The sequence below is a fragment of the Myotis lucifugus genome, unplaced genomic scaffold (genome assembly GCF_000147115.1).
Source record: "Myotis lucifugus unplaced genomic scaffold, Myoluc2.0 scaffold_14, whole genome shotgun sequence".
Lineage (NCBI taxonomy): Eukaryota > Metazoa > Chordata > Mammalia > Chiroptera > Vespertilionidae > Myotis > Myotis lucifugus.
This window is the reverse complement of record NW_005871062.1, coordinates 12,879,627-12,897,029: the sequence shown is the minus strand read 5'-3', so window position 1 is coordinate 12,897,029 and position 17,403 is coordinate 12,879,627.

Sequence of the window (17,403 nt, the reverse complement as noted above, 5' to 3'; positions counted from 1 at the left end):
ACTTTTATTTTTTTGTTTTTAATATTTTTAATTGTGGTAAAGTACATGTAACATAAATTTTGCCATCTTAACCATTTTAAGTGTCCAGTTCAGTAGTGTTAAAAATATTCACATTATTGAGCAAAATCCAGGACTTTTTCACCTTGCAAAACTGAAACTATATACCTGTTAGACAACAACTCCCCACTTCCTATTCCCCCAGCCCCTGGCAACTACCATTTTGTTTTCTGTTTCTATGCAATTGACTACCATACAAATAGAATCATACTGCATTCATCCTTTTTGTGACTAGCTTATTTCACCCAATATAATGTCCTTAAGACTCATCCGTGTTGTAGCATGTGTCAGAATGTCCTTCCTTATTAAGGCTGAATGATATTGCATTGGAAGTGTAGACCCCATTTTGTGTACCCATTCATCTCTTGATGGACATTCGAGTTGCTTCCACCTTTTAGCTACTGTGAACATGAGTGTACATGCATGTTATTTTATAAACTGTTTTCTTTTTTTTTCAGTTACCAGTCTCCACATTATACAGTAAGATTGTACCTTAAGGAATATTCAGTCTTTATTCAATTTTTTCCAGATGTCTCCAAAATATATTTTATAGTTGATTTGCCCAAAATTATATCCAATCTAGGACCACACTTGCATCAGGCTATTATGTTTTTTAAGTCTCTTAATTTAGCCTAGTTTCTCATTTTTAAAGATACTGGCTTGTATTGAGATCTTTTGTTCTCATCACTCACTTCTTAACCTTGTGTAATTTACCTTCTGCCTCTGTCACTCCACTAAAATTACCTCCAAGTGACAAATCCAAGTATCTTTTTCTCTGTCCCCATCCTCCACAATATAACGTGTCATTTGACACATTGGCTCCTTAACACTCTTCTCTTGGCCTCTGTGCTATTACCCTCTCCTAATTCTGAACATTCCCAGAAACATAGCCTACTTCATAGCTTTCCCGAACAGCTGGCTATTCCAGGTTAATGTTATTTTCTGTTCTTTGGCTAATGCTGTTTACTTCTAACTTAACCTTCTCTTTCTTCCATCTTTAATCTCTACCTGTTAAGATCCTAGATGTTCTTTAAGATCCAATTTAAATACTCCATTTTCCTTGAGATTTCCTCTAATAATCCCAATCAGAAATTAGTTCTTCAGCCTCTTAATTTTTTTTATGTGTGAGTGTGGTTTCAACCTCTTTTCATATTCTCTGTGCAATGATGCGTTTTATTTTGTTTGTAATTTTTATGGTGGCTGTCTTGTTCATACTGGACTTAAATTTCATGATCTTAAAAGAGAATCTTGACCCTAAATGCTTGTTCCACAGAATGTTGCACAATGCCTTATATGCCATAAAGATGAAATATTACTTAAATGGATGGATGCTCATTTTTGAGGTTTACTTTTTTCTTTTTCAATTAAGTTTTATTTTTGTTATTTTTTTATTTAAATCATTTTTTATTTTTCAATTACAGTTGATGTACAATATTTTATCAGTTTCAGGTGTGCATCCCAGTGATTAGACATTATATAATTAAGTGGTCATCCTGATAAATCTTGTGCCCATCTGACACCATGCGTAGTTATTAGAATATTATTGATTATACTAGAGGCCCAGTGCACAAAATTCATGCACTGGAGGGTGTCCCTCAGCCCAGCCTTCACCCTCTCCAATCTGGGACCCCTTGGGGGATGTCCGACTGCTGGTTGGACATTCCTCTCACAATCCGGGACTGCTGGCTCCCAACCGCTCACCTGCCTGCCTGCCTGATTGCCCCTAACTGCTTCTGCCTGCCAGCCTAATCACCCCCTAACCACTCCCCTGCCAGCCTGATTGATCGCCTAACTGCTCTCCTGCCGATCTGATTGCTCCGAACTGCTCTCCCCTGCCAGCCTGGTCGCCCCTAACTGCCCTCCCCTGCAGGCCTGGTTGCCCCTAACTGCCCTCCCCTGCAGGCCTGGTACCCCCCACTGCCCTCCCCTGCCAGTCCAGTCCCCCCAAAACTGCCCTCCTTCCCCTGCAGGCCTAGTTCCCCAAATGCCCTCCCTCCCCTGCAGGCCTGGTCGCCCCTAACTGCCCTCCCCTGCAGGCCTGGTCACTCCCAACTGCCCTCCCCTGCCGGCCTGATTACCCACAGCTGCCCTCCCCTGCCAGCCATCTTGTGGCGGTCATCTTGTTCCCACATGGGGGCGGCCACCTTGTGCGAGGGTGTGATGGCCAATTTGCATATTACCTCTTTATTATATAGGATTCCCTTTGCTGTATGTTACATCCCCACGACTATTCTGTAACTACTAATTTGTGCTTCAGGGCACCAGCTCTTGCCCTGATGCCAGACAATTCACTTCCTCCCCATATATCTCTGGTGTTTTGAGCTGTTGCCCCAGTGTGGGAGCTCAGAGGGAGTGAGCTCAAGTACTTCCATTTAAGAGGAACTGTTTGGAACTCCAGCAGCTACAATGCCCATTGGTTTTTACAACCAGAAGTTATGGGGACTTCTCTTCCTGGCACTGGAACCCTGGGCTGGTGAGCCTGGTGAGGGGCTAGGACCCCTTACTTCTCAGTGGGGACCTCCACAGCCAAGATATCCCTCCTGATTTGTATCCACCATGCATAGGTGTGGGACCAGCTCCTCCTACCAGTCTCGATGTGGCGTCTTCTTTAAATTCTTAGTTGTAGACTTCCATTCAGCTAGATTTCAGGCTGTTCTGAATGATGGTTGTGCTGTAGTTTAGTTATAATTTTGATGTGGTTGTGGGAGGATTCAGTCACTCTATTTATCTACAATGACATCTTGACAGAATCTCATGTTCAAACTTTTAAGCATCCTGACGCATACTTCTTGCTTACATTACCTGCTTGGTCCCATTACACTTCAGGATTTACCACTCTGGCTTCAGCCAGTACCACAGCTTCTATCCCACACTAAAGAAGAGAAAATGGTCAAAGAAGAGAAATTTTAAGAAGTAATCATTAAAAAAAAAATACTGAGCTTTTGCCATATGTATGGATTGTGCTATTTTACATATCCTTTCAGTGTACTCTATGGATCAGAAACTAGTCTTGTCACCATCTCATAGCTTGTAGTTTAGATGCTGGGTAATTTGTCCAAGGCTACAGTTCATAAGTATTTATAATCCAGATATTTCTGCCTTCAAAGCCTATCGTTGGAACCATTACACTGCTTTTGTACTCTTTCTTAACATGTAAATGATGAAATCAGCACTATAATATACTTTCCCCATCTCTTAGAAAAAAGCAAATAAATATTGATTAACTGCACTCAAGCAATTTTAAATTAGGCAGTCAGTTTTGAAGTGCTCCAAATCTTGCTTATTTGTGTTCCTACAGTGGTGGGCTGGCATTAATAATATGCCTGGGTACATTGCCTCAGCACTTGGTAGTTTGAAACATCCAACATACAGGTGGGAGGATGTGTATAGCAAAGAAGTCACAGAAAATCTCTTTCTTTTCTTTTCAATTGAACTTATTGTGACATGTGGGGAATTCATTCTGAAAGATGGTGGGTTTCTTAAATGGTGGCTAATTCTGAGGCATCTGCAAACACTTGACTTGTTGGGTACCCGAGCTCCTTCTGCGCTTGTATGTGCAGAAGGGGATGTTACCGCTGAATTAGAGGAATTAGAGGCATCCCAGACTCATTGTGTCACATACTCCGGTCCCTGTGCAGCACGGGAAGGCTTCTTTGCACCCTCTTTCCAGTGAATAGCTCCTGTATCTTAACCAACTACACCTCCCTGGTTCAATTTTTTTCCCTAGGTACATTTTATTCTTTTTTATTTTTAATTGTGCCCTGTGAAATTTTTTTTGAGAAGTACTTATCTAAGCCAAATCTCTACCTCTTCCCCCAGCATTATTATGCAGCATTATCATAATAGATTTTATTGGCTGTTCCACATTGTCCTGAAGGCACCCCAGGCCTTGTCTAATTGTTCATATTGAGTTCTGTAGATGAAAAACTAACCTTGTGTGGTGAGCCTGCAGTGGTGGGAAGTTGCATCATTCAAGGGGAGAAAACTAAGACTATCAGAAGGATTGTCACTTCATTTTTATGTGATTGCTTGCAAGAACATGTGCCTATGGCTAAAACAAAAGAACATGTATTAAACCTATATATTGTACAGTTCATTATCATAAACCTTCTAGGGATTCATAGCCTAGGCAGAGTCTTGGCCAAATGGAGACAGATAATCAGTTAAATGTAATTGGAGACAATTTCTTAGATTGTTGTGGTTTTTTTTGTATTGTATGGGTGGTTTGTTTGTTTCATTTTGTGTGTTTCTGGGTTTTTTTTGAGAAATATTTATGTAAACCTAGAAGATATAATAAAGAACATGCCATTTGTGTAAATTCAGGATACCTTTTTAATCGAGTTACATAAAAAGATGCAAAGATGCATTTATGTGTAACATTTAAGAGAAGTAAACATGGCTGCCTTAGAGATAGAGCCTCCTTTGTATAAGTATTGCCACACTCGAGAGCCAAAAGAGGGGTCTGCAAAGTCTGAAAAAGGAATCCCAGGTCTCTGTGGAGTTAACATTAGTTATGAGTGATGAGGAGATTTCGAGGTGTCCGTGTATGTTGGCAAACTCAGTCTCAACATCCCTGGAAAAAGAGCCCCAAGGAGATCCCAACCACAGCGAGTACCTTCTCTGGTAATGGAGAGCCCTGTCCCTGTGAAAAGTGACCCATTAAGACCCACTGACTCTCACACTGTAAAATTATATATCCAAGATTTCTCTGGACTTGCCATAAGTTTTCCCACTTCTGTATCCCAACAAGAGACATTTGGGATGTTCTTACATCTCTTTGTCCCTTGTCCAATTGCTTTTCAGAATCAAAGATGTGGCTCAAGTGTTAAATTCCCCATGAAAATCACCCCTGACTGCCCCCAGCCAAAGCACTGCCTGCCCATATTAATGCACACGGTGCATATTTATGCCTTCACTGATTCATCGTTAAATGGAGAGTAGGAAGTTAGGAAAATGTTGAAGACAGAGAAATAAACATGGTGTTTGCCTTGGGCCATGCTCTCTAGAGCAGCTTTTCTCCAAGTAAGAAATCTCCCAAGAAGTGAGTTTAGATGATGTGTGGATTATATTTTAATTTCATTTATTACTTATTTACTTTTACATACTGCTCAATTATTACGGTTTCTCAATCATGGGAGTAATATAAAGGTGTGTTTTTTAAAATAATTTATTTAACTAAAAAAGAAACAAGTAGAATGAATGGAAAACTATTTAAATTATAAAACAGATGAAATACATAGATGTCAGAAAGGCAAAAAACCCCACAAAACATGAAAGGGGTACTGAGCATTTATAGACCTGAGGAGAATTGTTAAGGGAATATGTGAAAAACTAAAATTTAGAAAGTTGTTTTAGGAAAAACAGATTGAAAAAATAGACAAATGGCAGTGCAACTTGGTAAGAGCTATGGTAGAGGTATGAACATCCATCTTTAGGATCCTACCAGATGCTGGGAATGTAGCATCAGACCCAAATTGGCTTGTGTACTGCTCATCTGATCTCCCAAATCTCACCTTGTTTGAGTGGATATCTTACCTCCTTAGAAACCACATCCTTGGCCCTGAGAAGGAAGATTCCCTGTTTCATCATCCTGCCACACAGTAAATGCATGTAAATTGATTGTTGTGCCTAAAGCTAATGTCTAAGGAAAGGTGTTGTTTTTTTATGAATCTAGCAGATAACATAGAAATGTATGTGCATTTTAGATTTGTCATCTTACCACTTCCTACATTTGTAATCTTAGTATATCTTAATTAGTAATCAGAATTCTCTCACTTTTTAATAAAGTCTTCTGATAAACGAGTTAAAGCTCTTGGGAAACACCTTACTAAAAAAGATCCTGTAGAAGAATAATCAAGATCTGGCTAAATAAGGCTCTGTGTGTGGAGGTGGTGGAGGGAGGGGTAGATTTAAAACCTGGTAACTACAGGTTTTATAATATCCGATGGGAGATCTCCATAAAACAGCTGCTCTGGAGACCTGAGGGGCTTCACAGCCTGATGTAGGGCACAATCCCCCCCCCCAGTCTTTCCTTTGTCTTTCCTCTGGAGTCTCATGGAAGGCAGATCCCCTGGAAATAGCGTAAGGTCTGAGAAGATCCCTGGTTGGGTGTCAGACACCCTGGGTTTGGATCCCAGTTCTGCTACTTGTGAGCTGTATGACCTCGAGCATGCACATAACCTCTCTCGGTTTCCTCATCAGGAAAATGAGATTTATAGCACTGTATTCTTACTATGTTTGTTATGAAGATACTAGAGGCCCAATGCATGAAATTCATGCAAGGAGCTTGGCCCTCGCAGCCCCGGCTTTGTCCAGAAGGTCGTCCAGACAGTTGTCGGGACGGTTGTCTGGAAGATTGTCTGGATGGTCGTTCTGCTGTTCAGTCTAATTAGCATATTAGCTCTTTATTATATGGGATAAGATAGGAAAATAAAGCCCTTGGCATATATGGTAGGAATCATTTTATAATTATTGTCATATGTAGGACAGTTTCCCTGAAAACAATGTTATGACAATAAAATAATACCAAAGTTGAAGATGATCCTGGGAGTAAGAAGGAGAGGTGAGTAAGGCAGTGAAGGGGCTGCCAGATCCTTGCACATCAGCTGAGATCTATGTAGAAATCAGGCCCCATCCCAGACCTGCTGTGTCATAATCTGCATCTTACCGTGATCCACAGGTGATGCCTTTGCACATTAGAATGGAAAAGGCATTGTTGTTAGATATTTCTTCTTCCTCTGTTCCTCTAATTCCTTCCTTTTCCACCCAAGACAAGAGGACCTTGTTGGGCAAATGCAGCTGCAAACTTCTCTTCTTGAAGCAGTACACAAGTAATGATAATACAAAAGAAAGAGTTTTGGTGAACATGTGCCACACTCTGTTGCAAGTACCTGGCATGTATTAATTTGTCACTCCTCACAGAAGTTCTATGAAATGGGTACTATTATCATCCCCATTTCGCAATTGAGAGAAATTACAATTTGACACTAGACCACCGTGGATTCCAGTATCTCCTCTCGATCACGTCTCCAATTCATGGTTGAACTAAAACATGTGATCCAAGCAATGCTACGCTCTTCTCTTCCCTCCAGGCAAATGTTTTTCCCCCAAACTTCCTTGAAGTCATTGGATGTGAATGTAGGAGTATAAGTTCACAAACCTTAATCCGCCCCCACTGCCTCTGTTAGAGTTCAAAGCTGAATTTCTTCTTCCTACACTTAGGTAGTAGCTTTCTCAGCTGACTTGCTGCCTGTGGTCTTTCTCCCACTCCAGGCTGTTCAAACACTATAGCCAGCATTATATTTCTAAAGAGCAGCTCTGATTACCCGTTCCCATGTTAAAACTTCAAAAGGTTTTCCACCTGCCTCTACTTGATATTCCAATTTCTTTATTTTCTCCAAAACATGCAAACTCACAGAATGACCAAGTCCATGCTCACTTTTGGGAGCCATCCCTTTGTTTCTCTCTGGAATGCCATTTCCCATATTCCATCTGTCTCAGTCAACCTCAGGCCCCACATGGACACCACACGCTCAATAGACTTTTATACAAAGCCAAGATTTACCTTTCTCTCCCCTCACTTCCTATTCAGTTCTGTGACTTACAGAGATATTTTGCATTAATATTGGGTATGTGCCCTGTACTGGACTAGTTAAATGTTCTTTGAATACAAATATTGACTACAGGTAATGAATTCTACTCAATCTACTTTCAGGCATGGCTTCCTGAGGCACATATATCCAGCTTTCTCTATGGGGTATCTGGCACTTAAGAAATTATATGATGCCCGGCTGCCATGGCTCAGTGGTTGAGCATTGACCTATGAACCAGGAGGTCACAGTTTGATTCCCAGGCATGCCTGGGTTGTGGGCTTGATCCCCAGTGGGGGGCATGCAGGTGGTAGCCAATCGATGATTCTCATCATTGGTGTTTCTATCTCTCTCCCTCTTTCTTTCCCTCTGAAATCAATACAAATATATTTTTAAAAAGGAAATTATATGTTGATACATTAGGGGAAGTTGACAGAAGCCCCTCTTTACCTTGCAGCAGGTTGCTCTGAGAAACCTGACTCACTTATTGACTTTCAACAGATGTGAAAAAGCAATGATTCTAGTATGAACAGCAATGAATAGCTTCATGACAATCCTACCCCATTCATCTATTTTTCCTTTACACCTAAGTTTATTTTACATACCTGTATTTTTAAACATACATTTAAAAAATAGTTTGAGCTCTAACCATTGCCCAAAGAAGTTCATTTTCTAAAAACATGTGTACCCTTCGAAGTAATCTGGAGACAGATTACTTCTAGAAATCCTAAGATATTATTGTGAATACATGCAAAGATTATGCTACAAGGATGTTCACTGCAGGGTGTTTTATGTTAGCAAAAATTTAAAAATAAGTTAAATGTCCATAATGGTAGTGATTAAATACATCATCGTATGTCCAATCAGTGGCATGCTTTAGGTAAAATGATACTGAAATGTTTGTGGAAATAGTTTCATGATATATTTTTAACTGAACAAAATTGTATGAAAGAATAGAGAACCCAAAAATAGACCCACACAAATATGCCCAACTGATTTTTGACAAAGGTGCAAAAGCAATTCAATGGAGGAAGAATGGTCTTTTCAACAAATGATGCTGGAGCAATTGAACATCCGTAAGGCAAAAGATAAAATAAAATAGACAAATCTTAACATACACCTCACACTTCATGAAAAATATCTCATAATGAATTATAGATTCAAATGTAAAACAAGAAAACCATTAGGACCTAGGAATAGGCAAAGAATTCTTATATAGGCAACTGTACAGATGATCCACACAAGAAAAAAAACATAGTTTGGACTTTTCAAAGTAAAAAACTTTTGCTCAATGAAAACCCCTATTAAAAGGATTGAAAAGACAACCCACAGACTGGGAGAAAGTATTGGCAAACCACATAACTAACAAAGGACTTGAAGCTAGAATATATAAAGAATTCTAAAACTCAGCAAGAAACAAAGAATAAAAAAGACAAAAATCTAATTAGAAAATGGGCAAAAGAATGAAGAAACATTTCATTAAAGAGGAGATAGAGACAGCAAATGAGAATATGAAAAGATGTTCAACATCATTAGCCATTAAGGACATGCAAATTGAACCCACAATGAGATATTACTTCATACCTAGCAGAATAGATAAATAAAAATTGATAATACCAGATGCTGGCGAGGACATAAACTAAATCATTTAAACATTACTGGCTAGAATGTAAAATGGTGCAATCATTTTAAAAACTAGTTTGACAGTTTCTTTAAAAACAAAACAAAAAATAAACATGCACTTAATGTACAACCTAGCAATTACATTTCTAGTCATTTATCCTACAGAAGTGAAAACTTACGTCCATACAAAAACCTATATACTATTGTTTATTTGTAATAGTCACAAATTGGGGACAAAAACAAATTTCCTTCAATGAATGAATGTTTAAACTAATTGTGGTACATCCATACTGGAATATTACTCAGTAATATAAAGGAATGCATTATTGATGTATGCAACAATTGCATGAATCTCAAGGGAATGATGCTGAATGATAAAAACCAATCTCAAGAGGTTACTCATGCTTGATTCCATTTATATACATCTGCAAAAGGACAAAATTATAGAGATGGGAATAGGTTAATGGTTGTCAGAAGCTAGAAATGGGGTGGAAGAAGGAAGGGGGGTGGGTATGACTGTAAAGGGGTAATACAGGGATCCTTGTGGGGATGGAATAGTTCCGAATCTTGATTGTGGTGTTGGCCTCATGAATCTACATGTGTTGTAATTACTTGGAACTATTCACAGATACAAACACATAAATGTCAATGAGTACATGTAAAACTGGTGAAATATGAATAAGGCCTGAGGATTGTACCAATATCATCTTACTGGTTTTGATATTATACTATAGTTAGCTAAGATCTTACAATTGGGGAAAACTGGGTGAAAGGTATATGATACCTCTGTGTACTATTTTGTACTATTCCGTAAGTCTATCTTTATTTTTAAATAAAAAGTTTTAAAAAAACAACTATTTATGTGATAACTTGGATGAATTTCAAGGGCATATGCTGAGTGAAAAAATTCTATCTCAAACAGTTACTGTATGATTACATTTACAGGGATTTGTGTATTGATTAGTTGATGAAAATGTTACCAGAGGCTCACAGGAACTTAACTCTGAATTTCCCCTAGGAGGAATGATTCTGTATTTGGTTAAGTCAGTGTTTTTAGTGACTTTATGAAATGTAACTACTATGAATTGCTATATGTAATTCTCACAAGAGCAGAATTATAGAGATAGAGAACAAAATAGTAGTTGCCAAGGGAAAGGGACAAAGAGGGTGTGATGAAGGGGTAGAGTGTAAAGAATTTCCATAAGGAGATTTTGTGTAATGGAATAGTTTTATATATAGATTGTGGTGATGGTTACCCAAATCTATAGATGGGATCAAATTGCGTGTGTAGGTGTACGCACTTGCACACGCGCGAAGGTACACAACCCTGTGAATTTGGAACAAGACAGAATATAGTTAGCAGTAGTGCACAGATGTTAATTTCCTTCTTTTGCTACTGCACTATATTTATGTAAAATGTAACCATTGGGGGAAGGATGAGCTGGACTCTGTACTAATTTTGCAACTTCCTGTAGTTTATAATTATTTCAAAATTTAAAATGTCTACAAGACAATATATATAATACAACCACATATGTATTATTTTAAATTGATATCTACAACTTAAAATTTCGAGCCCTGATTGTTGATCAATATAAAAGTTTAGAAATAAATACCAAAATCATCTGGGATGATGTCACTATGTGAGATGATAGGGGAAAAGTATCTTTTAATTTAGATTTAGACTTGACTAAAATTACATTTAACCAGGATTTAGATTTAAATTTTATTAATATAGAGATAATTTTAATGCAGCATAAATTTAACCCATAGTGTTAGTGTTTTTCTATAAATCTGGGAATCAACGGTAAAAAATTGATAGTTTGCCTTCATATAATATTAGGTTAATTTGAAATATTATAAGTTTATTTACCAATTGAGTGTATCTAGATTAGCTTATGATTCTAATTTAAAATATGATAGATTAAAGATTTAAAATTTTAAAATTTTAATTTTGAGTTGAAAGTAAAATAATTTTAAGATTATAAATATTATTGAAATGTGTAAGAAAACTTAAGATACATCATGTTTACATGTTTAATATAATAGATTTACAAAAATTAACTTAAGTATTAGGGAAGATTTGTTAAACAATTAAGGTATTTAAAATATTAATTTTATCTAATGTATAACATATAGTAAATTTATAAATGTATCATAAAGCTTAAAGAAATTTAATTTCATTAATTAAATACTTTTAAAAGTGATAAAGATGTATCAGTAGAATAGTAAGATTTAAAGTCAAACTTAAAAGCTTAAGAAAACTTGGGTTTATGAATGTGTGACTTTAATAAATGGACTAAAAATGAAACCATGTTATTTTTAAAAGTAATCCCAGAATATTTCCTTTTTTCTCTTCCTTTCTATATTTTAAAAAAAATTTTTTCCTTTATTGATTAAGATATTACATATGTGTCTTTATTACCCCATTGCCCACCCCCACCCCCACTCATGCCTTCACTCCCCTGGTGTCTGTGTCCATTGGTTAGGCTTATATGCTTGCATACAAGTCCTTTGGTTGATCTCTCCCCCTTAGCCCCACCCTCCCCTACCTTCCCTCTGAGGTTTGATGGTCTGATCGATGCTTCTCTGTCTCTGGATCTGTTTTTGTTCATCAGTTTAGGTTGCTCATTATATTCCACAAAGGAGTGAGATCATGTGATATTTATCTTTCTCTGACTGGCTTATTTCGCTTAGCATAATGCTCTCCAGTTCCATCCATGCTGTTGCAAGTGGTAAGAATTCCTTCTTTTTTACTGCAGCATAGTATTCCATTGTGTAGATGTACTACACTTTTCTAATCCACTCATCGACTGATGGGCACTTAGGCTGATTCCAAATCTTAGCTATGGTAAATTGTGCCGCTATGAACATAGAGGTGCATATATCCTTTCTGATTGGTGTTTCTAGTTTCTTGGGATCACTGGGTCAAATGGGAGTTCCATTTTTAGTTTTTTGAGGAAGCGCCATATTGTTTTCCATAGTGGCTGCACCAGTTTGCATTCCCACCAGCAGTGCATGAGGGTTCCTTTTTCTCCACATCCTCGCCAGCATTTGTTGTTTGTTGATTTGTTGATGATAGCCATTCTGACAGGTGTGAGATGGTACCTCATTGTCGTTTTGATTTGCATCTCTGGGATGATTAGTGACTTTGAGCATGTTTTCATATGTCTCTTGGCCTTCCTTCTGTCTTCTTTCAAAAAGTATCTATTTAGGTCTGTTGCCCATTTTTTTATTGGGTTGTTTATCTTCCTTTTGTTAAGTTGTACAAATTCCCTCTAAATATTGGAGATTAAACCCTTATCAGAGATAATGTTGGCAAATATGTTCTCCCATGCAGTGGGCTTTCTTGTTGTTTTGTTGATGGTTTCTTTTGCTGTGCAAAAGCTTTTTATTTTGATGTAGTCCCATTTGTTTATTTTCTCTTTAGTTTCCATTGCCCTGGGAGCTGTATCAGTGAAGAAATTGCTTCGGCATATGTCTGAGATTTTGCTGCCTGTGGATTCCTCTAGTATTTTTATGGTTTCCCGTCTTATGTTTAAGTCCTTTATCCATTTTGAGTTTATTTTTATGTATGGTATAAGAAAATACAATGGGGTCAAGACAGTCTCTTCAATAAATGGTGTTGGGAAAATTGGACAGATACATGCAAAAAAATGAAACTAGACCACCAACTTACACCAGAATATTTCCTTTTGTGTGTCCTCAAAAATACCCAAATCTCATGTTTATACTACGGGATATACATACTCATTTCATTAGTATGTAAGCATTTCTAAAAAGAATTATGAATCTGTGTCTTAACATGAAAAATGATAGTAATAAAAAGCAGGAAACACAATATAATATAATTTAAATTTGAATACAGCAGATTAGGTAAAACCTTACTCATTTGAACTATTCTATATATTTTTTAAATTTAATTTAATTTTCCCATCACCTTTGTTTTTCATTTCTATTTATTGTTTAGAGTATTATAGATATCCCCCTTCATTCTCCCCTCCAGGCCTTCACCACACTATTGTCTGTCCATGAGTTATGCGTATATGCATATAAGTTCTTTAGTTAATCTCTTTTTATCCCCTCCATGCCCTCTTCCCCCTCTACCCACCCCCCTCTATCTCCTGCAGTCACCATACTGTCCATGTCCATAGTTCTCTCTTTTTCTCTTTTTGCTCAACCCCTCCCCAAAATCCCCTCTCCACAGATATCTATACTCTGTCCCTATTTTGCTTGGTATGAACTATTCTATATTGATACCAACACATCCACTGCATTGTCTAAAACCCCAGAAAGATGTCTTCTCAACTCTTTTTAATAAGAAGGTATGAAGGCCTGGAAAAACAGTTTTGAAAAGGGTGCTTTGTTCCCTCCCTTCCTCCTAAAATGAAATGAGCATGAGTTTGGTGTCAGGACTGAGTTTGAAATCTGGCTCTGACTCTTACAGCCACAGCACTTTGAAGGAAAGTCATTCACCTTCTCAGAACCTCTGTTTTCTTTTCTGTAAAATGAAAATAATAATACCTGCCCACATAAAAGTTTTTGTTACACTATAGGCACTTCATTAAAGCCCCACTCTTTTTCCCCCTTTTACTTGAGGCTGTCATGATTCTCTGATCATGCTTTCCCCATGCTTGTGACCTGGAGCAACACCCCTGGTGACGCTGGTAAAATGGGAATGCATTTCTATGTGTGCATCTCAACTTGGTCTTACTCTTCTTCAATTTTACTTTTTCCTTTGCCTTACTTTCCTCTGGTAAATGTACCCCTCACATTATATTTCTGTTTGGAGCCACCTTAAATCCTTTGTGAAAAGTGTTGGGGTGGAAGATAATAAGTATTGGCTTGTTCCTTTCCTCTTCACCGTGACTAGACACCAAAAGAGAGCTCCTCCCTCCCTCTCTTGGCAGTGGGCAGGTTTCTCTGGGATTATAAGAGCCCACCCTGCTCTAAGGAGACCCAGAGGGTTCTTTTTAGAGTGAGTCTGGTGAAGAAGTGGTAGCCGGTATCATCAAACGTGTTCAGCACTTGATTCCTCAAGTGACTATTAGCTGTTCCGTGGAAAGCTCACTGTAAATTCTTAATCCTCAACCAGATTTTACCTGTCATCCAGCTATTTTCTGCTTAGGGCATTGAAGTTGATGTATGTAAGTCACTAAACAAAACACAATTAGGAAGAAAATTTGTATTTTAAAGGAGGTGTATGATGCATTTCAAAAATAGTGTTCCATTTTATAACCTGATTTTTGTTGTTGTTGTTGTTTAATCTTAGCAGTTAACTATAATATACTAGAGGCCCGGTGCACAAATTCATGCATGGGTGGGGTCTGCCCAGCCTGCCCTGATGGGAACCCATCAGGGCCAGCCAGCAGGTTTGGAAGCGGATGGGGTAGGTGGGCTGGCCAAGGGGGGATGTGAAGGTCATCTGGCTCTGCCCCCGATGGGGGGGGGGAGGGAGGTGTGTGATCAGGGGCGGGGCAGCTGGGGGGAGGGACAGTGGGCTGTTGGCCGGCTGGCCCCGCCCCCCACCCCGATCAGGGGGTAGGGGCCAATTGGGGGGGCAGGGCCAGCTGGGGGGAAGGGTGTGGAGAAGACCCGCTGAGCTGGAGCTGAGCATGGGCCCCAGGCTTCCCAAGGAGGATGGCCTCAGCAAGGAAACAGAAACCACCAGAAGGTTCTGCAAACAGGCCCTGAGCTCCCATTGGCTAGGCGGACTCAAAGCTGGTGTCTGTGTGTACATTAGACACAGCCCGGCACTCGCCTTTGTCTGTTGGTCAAATCCATTGCATCAAAAAAAAACCTGGTTCCCCTTCTTCTCTTTGGGCCCTTACAACAAATACAGGCCAATTGGAAGATGCGGGCCCCAGTGGCAGAGCCAGGCCCCACAATCACCTGGAATTTAGGCCTGAGACAACTGGGTAGCAATCTCCACGGAACAGAACACACAGCTTTAGAGTTTTAATTCTCCCCTAAAATGTGCCCAGCTGCTCCTCTTTAGCCAGGATAGACTGAACTAAGGAACCAAAGACTGAGTTTCCTTTGAGGTGGGATCCACTGGGAGCCAGCTGGTGGCAAGGCCCCTCACAGGTGGCTGCCTTTCCCCCAAGCTTGATGTGCTCTGAGCCGGTCTATTTCTGGCGGCGCCGGGTCCTGGGCTGCTGGTCGGGCGGCAGGTCCACAGGGTTTCTCTCCACCACCTTTCTGGCCTCCTGAGCAGTACCTCTGGCTCAGCGTGCCAGGTGGCTGTTGCTAGAGCCGGGACTTGGAGAGCGAAGGAGCTGGTCCGCACTGAGAGGGACCCGCAGGTGGCCAGGCCATGCCCCCCACCCCACTTCTTAGTTTTGCTCATGTGGATCAGGCCAAAGCCTGCTGTCCAAGACTGGTGCCACGTGGGGAGGGTCACAGAGGGGAGAAGGGTGCCCTGACCTGCGAGCTTTGGTGATGATCATCTGGTGCCCAGCTGATTGAATTCATCCCACAGAGCCTTCATCTCAAGCTGCACGCTCGCGCTGGCACCTTTGTGTTCTTCTTTATTGGCGCCTTGGTGACGGCCACACAAGTGGCCCCAGGGCCCTTGGGCTCAGCATCAGCACTGGTGGTGGCCCCCGCAGCCAGTGCATCATAGCGACTGGTCGTTCTGGTCATTCTGCTATAATGGTTGCTGGGCTTTTATATATATAGATTATATATACAGATTGTTAATTTATTGGTCAGATCTTTTTTTTTTTCTATTGTAAAGCACTGTCATTAAGAGGTAAAATTCATATTTCCTAAACTTTAAGAATGAAAAAAAACCCATATGCAAATAAGTAGAAATATTTTTGTGGTTTTGAATGGGATCAGAATATGTGTGTACTATGTATGTTTTTAAAATATTTCAACCTGGTCAAAATGCTTTCAAAGAGGTAGAATATCAGATGCCTCTTGTTCACACTGGAAAGTATTGTGATTGCACTGAAAAGCATGGCCCCTCTTGAAGTTTCATTTTTTACTTCCTTTATTTGAGTATAAAGCAAAAAGGAGGTTTCTCAAAGATGTCCTAATAGAAGCTTTTGAATGCTGTGCAGAGATGGCATTAAGGTGAATGGAGTCCATCAAGATTTGCCACAAGTATGAAATAATTATCGAAAGAATTCCATTAGAGACGGAAGCTACCTAGACTGCTAGAGACAGAAAAGGCTGACCCCTTTCTGGTTCTTAACTTTCCCTAATGGATGGCCTTAAGTTGAAATCAAGACTCAACTGGATCATTGATTCTTAAAAGAAAAATATTGAACATAGTAGCATATAAGCAAAAGCTAAAGAAATGGTCAGATAGATTTATCATTTAGTTAAAGCTTGAGATGGAAAGTATTATTATTATTTTCTCGTATGTTTGTGTTTTGTTTTGTGTGTGTGTGTGTGTGTGTGTGTGTGTGTTTTATTTTATAGAAATGGAAGCTAAACAATATTCTCATGAAGTAAATACTAGTTTTAATAAAGAAGACAAAAGGATGCCTCTAGTAAGTACAACATGGTAAGTACAACATCAACTCAACAAAAAGGAGTCTACAGATTTTTGAAAGATTAGCTGCCCTTATACTTTACCTGCTAGGTAAAGCAGAGTGTTCTTTGGCTAGTAATTGACACATATGTCAATTTCTGCACTTTGCTCTGGAGGGATCATGAAAGTTCTCCAGCACAAAGTCTTGGAGGTATATTTTGCAATGCATACTTTAATAGCCAGCATGCAACACATATATATGCACTCACACACACATACACACATGCGCATATACCTAGCTAGAGTAAAATGAGTCAAATACCTGAAATTATCTGAAATTCCCTGTGTTTGTTGAAAGCAGCAGCTGATGGCTTTGCCTCTAGTTGTTGCAAAGCTCTTCATTGCAGCTGGGTTCTGACTCTCAGACTGGTAATTAACTGGTCTTTTATGTAGGGAAACTTTCTAGGTACTGCCGTTATCTGAGTGTAGGATCAGCTGGAGTCAAGGATGTCACGGAGAGATGTGAAACTGTGGATGAGGCACTTTGGTCATCCTTTAAGTTATTATTAGGTTGCTCCTAATAAGCAAGATGGGCTGAAGAGGCAAGTAATATGAAAGTGAATATAAAGAGCTTATTTTAAAATTTCAAAC